This window comes from Pristiophorus japonicus, chromosome 12 (assembly GCF_044704955.1).
Source record: "Pristiophorus japonicus isolate sPriJap1 chromosome 12, sPriJap1.hap1, whole genome shotgun sequence".
In the NCBI taxonomy this organism is placed as follows: Eukaryota; Metazoa; Chordata; class Chondrichthyes; family Pristiophoridae; genus Pristiophorus; species Pristiophorus japonicus.
Window position 1 is genome coordinate 81,115,690 of NC_091988.1, and position 5,166 is coordinate 81,120,855.

Here is a 5,166-nt window from a genome sequence, read left to right on the forward strand (position 1 = left end):
TATTTCTGTGGTGGTCAATTGTCTTCCCTTCTTCATTTTGGATTTGTCTTCAGTGTTTGTTCATGTGGTGGGAGGCAGAGCTGCTCTGGTCAACATGTGTAGGATTGAAAGCATGTTTGCAATTTCCATGGAAGTACTAGCGAGTAGAGATCTTCACTTACAATGTCACAACAGCAATTATTCTCCCAATAATAGGCACTGACTGCATTTTCAGAGCTAAAATTACACAGGCATCAAAAAATCAGTTTCCTTAGAAAAAAGATCTCATTTTAATCATATTTATTCTCAGCACTGTTTATTTTATGTGCAGTTTCATTTTTTGGAGTGGGGAAGTAAATCATGAATTCTGTTAAAAACACCATACATTGGGGTAAGAGTGGAAATGTTTAAGACAAACCCTTACATGGCATTGCTAAATGTCAGTGAACTTTTGTCACTATGTACCATGTCACAAGCATTGCTAAGGAGTAGGACAATGATGTCATTGGACATATAACAAGTTACTGACCAGATACAGCACGTATTCATCAACAAGGTGTGAAGCAGTGGGACATGGCATTTAAAGTGCTTCCTTTTGGTCTAATTAATTCAGCCCAAAATTATTTGACTGGAGAGGTGTTCAACTACAAAGTGAACGCAATGGGTTCCTCACTGAACAGGAGCCAGATATGGACAATTGAGTTCACCAGGGAGGACTCTCCTAAGGTCCATATCAAGAGTACCTTTAACAGATACATTGCTGCAGACAAGGATGGCAAGATCACCTGTGATCAGGAGGCTCCCACTCCAAATTGTGTTTTCCTCATGATACTTCATCCGGACGGAAGAGTTTCCTTCCAGTCGGAACCTTCCAAACGGTATTTAGGAGGAAACCAGGACAACATCACATGCTTTGCCCAGGCTATCTCAGACAGCGAGAAGTGGGTGCCACACCTGGTCATCCACCCCAGTGTTAACATGTTCAACCCTGGTAGGAAAAATTACCTCCGGTTGAATGAGCAAAGTGGAAGAGTGTGCTGTGATAAGAACCTACCCTGGGGCGCTGACTGTGTAATGACACTTTACTTTGACATCAAAGAGAAAAAATATGCCATAAGGACTGGAAATGGTAGCTTCATTGCTTGCAATGGGAAGATTGAGTCTGAAGTAACACACAGGACATTATATCGTCTAGAGATAAAGAATGGGATGATATGTCTGAAGGATATGTATAGAAAATTCCTATCTGTGAAGGACTGTAATGTTTAAACGATCAAAACTTTGAATCCTAGCATGGATGAACTTTTTGTCATAGACCCATCTCCTGGGCAGATCAGTATCATGTCGTTGGTGAATAGGAAGTATATCTCCTGCACACCTGGTCCAGCTGTCTATTCAAATGTTATTGATATAAATAATGCTGGAATCTTCCAAATTATGCTGGATTCCGCCACAAAGAAAGTCTGCTTCCAAAATATTTCAAACTACTACCTTGCAGTTGTTGCTAAAGGCTTCATTGAAGTCTGTAAGACTCTAGATTTTCACTGCTGGTTTCAACTTGTGTACAACGGGGAAAAGGTAGCTCTAAAGACATCAGATGCAAGATATGTGACTCTGAATGCTGGTGGCCAACTCTTGGTAGGGCCAGTTGTAATTGGGAAAAGGGAGGAATTTGTTTTCAAACTTGCCAACCGATCACAGCTAATACTCAAGAGTGATTTTGGTTTCATTGGCATTATTCCTGGGAAGCAGAGATTGGTTTGCAACAGGCCTATGTACGAGGCAAGCAAAATAATTTTAACTGATGATGGCTTTTATCAGTTCAAAATAGTACTTCTGGACAAATACTAGGAAGTAGATGAAGAGGGCTTTATCACTGCCACTGGGGAAGTGCCTGTTAACTTCACTATTGAATTGATCACTTCAGACCAAATGATCCTTAAAGGACCCAATGGAAAATACGTTGTAGCAGAATCTGATGGGAGCTTCAAAGCTGTTGAAGAAAGTGCCAAGTCTGCCACATTGTTCCAATATTAAGTAACTTTAGCAAATCAAATTTTTGTGCATGTATGACATTAACTCTTGACTCCAACTCAAATTAAATCAGGATGAATGATGGGAACGAATAACTATATTCCTGCTATCATCTGTGAGTTTCACAACATTTAATATTTAGAAAATAATTTAATACTAATAAATGTAATTTGGAGCTGGTTCCTCTGGTAATGTGCAGCACTGATATCAGAGTAGTCGACTGCAAGCTCTCCCTGATTTTCCACTGAATGAATTACTAATCTCAATTAGGGCTTAATAGGACAGAGATGCGGCAATTGCCCTGACGAAGGAGAGGAAGAAAGAAAAAACAGTGGATAAATCAAAAAGTATTGTTCTTGTTCACCTCTTAAGGGATAATTTCTAAGTGGTGCTGACAGAGACCCAGAACCTCCCTATTGGTTACTGAAATGCTAATGACATGGAAAGTCCTATAGGAATGGGAAATAAAAATATTTTTTAAAGCATTCAGTATATGGTAGAACTGTTTAAATGTGCACAATATTAATTTTATGGGCCTTGAATGCTTACAATTCAGCAAAAAAAAATAGACTTATGCTGCACTCCACCCTTCATGTATTCTGTAGGCATTTCTACACTCAGTCAGGGTAGTAATCATTTCTTCGTGAGCCACAGGCAGCTCTGCAAAAAGGTGTCAAAATATTCTTATTGTAAAAATAAACAGTCTTACGGTGGTCGAACGCTATTATAAATGGAACTGAAAATGACCAGATAAGCAAAATGCTTTAGTACTCATTTAAATATAAGTCTTTATCGATCACTTAAATCCTTTACTGATATAATGATCATAAGACATAATACACATACACAAATAAATATATACATGGTACAAACCTTGAACATGGTTAGAGATTTGAAAACGTTTTATTTTTACAAGAGAGCAAAGAAAAGGTGGTTAATTGCCATCAATTGGAGTTTTTACAAGAGAGCTGCATTGATAAAAGGGGAATTGAGGGTCATAGAGATACCCTGTAATAGCATTTCACTATTTATTTTTCTTTTCAGAGAAGGTGAGGGAAGGAACTTAGGAGGCGGAATTGCCTCTTTATGCGACACTCGTTAGCACCTCTGGAGGGTGCTAACGGGATGCAAAACACATTTTGCCCAGGGGGGTGGGGGGACACGCTATCGATAGCACCATGCCCCGCAGGTAGCGCTCCGGACCACCACACAACCGCCAATGATGACATTGGCGTGTGCGGTGACCCCTTTCTGCTCAGCGAGGCTGGCCAAGTGGGTTTCAGTGCCATCTTCATGGTCCATGAATCTGGCCAAAATCCGCTCGCGGGGCAAAAGTTAAAGCGAAGTCGCCAGTGCCATGCGCCACCATCTTTAAAGTTTTGCCGACTCTCCGGTCAGCCCACAGAATGGCGTCCTAGTGTGCCATCGTGCAGCCCGGCATTCCGTTTTGGGTGCCAGGCTGCAGGCCCTCTATCACGCTGCCCTGGTGGTCCAGTGGAGGCCTTCAGAGGCCTTGCAGTGTGCCTGACCCTTTAAGCAAAAGGGACGGGTGTTGAAGCGTGTCAGCGCTGCGCAGAGCATCCGTGTAGCGCTCCCGAATACACCCCGTTAGCACCTCTGGTCCTGCCTCGACAGGAAGTGGAGTGCACGAGATTGCGCTTCACTTCCTTTGAGGGCCGGTAAGCTCAATTCAGCAGCCGGGACGCGAGTTCCACACCGGGCGCAGGAAGTCACGCCCCGAGCAGGTTACCGTCCCCAATCGGGATGCAGGGAAATTTCACCCCCTTAATTCTCTAAAGTAGGAAATCAATAGGATGGCATCAACAGGATGGTGAAATGGGCAGGGCATGGCAGGTGGTGTTTGATGTGGCAAAGTGTGAAGTGATGCACTTTGGGAGGACTAATATAAAAAGACAGTATACTATAAATAGCACCATTTTGAAATGTGTAGATGAGCACAGAGACCTTGGTGTCCATATACACATCCTTAAAGGTGGCAGGGTAAGTTGATAAGGTGGTTAAAAAAGCATATGGGTTACTTGGATTTATTCGTAGAAGTATACAACATAAAAGCAGAGATAATGCAGGAATTTTATGAATCACTGGTTAGGCCTCATCTGGAGTATTGTGGAAAATTCTGAGCACCGCATTTCAGGAAAGATGTAAAGGCCTTAGAAAGGGTAAAAAGGAGGTTTACCAGGATGTTATCAGGAATAAGGGACTTCAGTTATGATGAGAGGTTGGTGAAGTTAGGACTGTTCTCCTTGGAACAGAGATGGATAAGAGGTTTCCAAGATGATGAGAGGTATTGATAAAATAGATAGAGAAAATCTATTCCCTCTGGTGAGCGGGTCAATAACCAGAGGTTATTTAAAATCATTGGCAAAATATCGAGGGGAGAAGAGGATCATTTTTTTTCACTCAGAGTTGTTGGGATCCGGAACGCTCTACCTGAAAAGATGGTGGATGCCGATTCCACAAATAATTTTAAAAGGGAGTTGGACAGGTACTTGAGAATGAGGAACTTACGGGGTTACAGACAAGAAGTGGGGAGTTGGGACTGAGCATGACAGCTCTTTGAAAGAGCCAGTACAAGCACGATGGGTCAAATGGCCTTCTTCTGTGTTGTAAGTTTCTTTGGGCCCGAAATTCATCACTTCACCGCCGTTGCCGCCGACTGCCGCCCACATTGCTCTTCTTGATCTGCCCAGTGCCACTTTGGAGGTGGTCTGGAGCGGGCAGGAGGGGAGAGCTGGCGGGAACCGCCCCCTGACGTCAGCCGACGGCCGAATAGCGCAACTGACCTCCTGCCCACGGAGCACCCAGATGGCTGCGGGCGAGAGTCGGCGGCAGGACGGGGTTGGACCGCTACGTGGAGGCTGGGCTGCCCCCGACGGTAAGTAGGAAGAACCTGAAAAAAAGGTAAGTGAGCATTTTCAATTTTTTTTTCCCCCCACAGTTTCTGCATGGGGTTCCCTGGAGGTCTGTCTGATAGTTTTTACGTTTTTTACTGCTGCATTTTTTTTCCAGGTCTTCGACCCTTCGGCCCGACTCCATCCTCGGTGGCATTTGGGCAGCAAGTGCCTTTGCCGCCGAGAGTGAGATCTCCCGCCTGCTGCCGCCCAGATTGGTGGCGTACGTCGTCCATTTGCC

At 43.8% G+C, this 5,166-nt stretch overlaps 1 pseudogene; it reads left to right on the forward strand.

The window, feature by feature from the left end:
* Positions 1-552: 552 nt before the first annotated feature.
* LOC139276952 (fascin-like) lies at positions 553-2,016 on the forward strand (annotated as a pseudogene).
* The last annotated feature ends 3,150 nt before the right edge of the window (positions 2,017-5,166 follow it).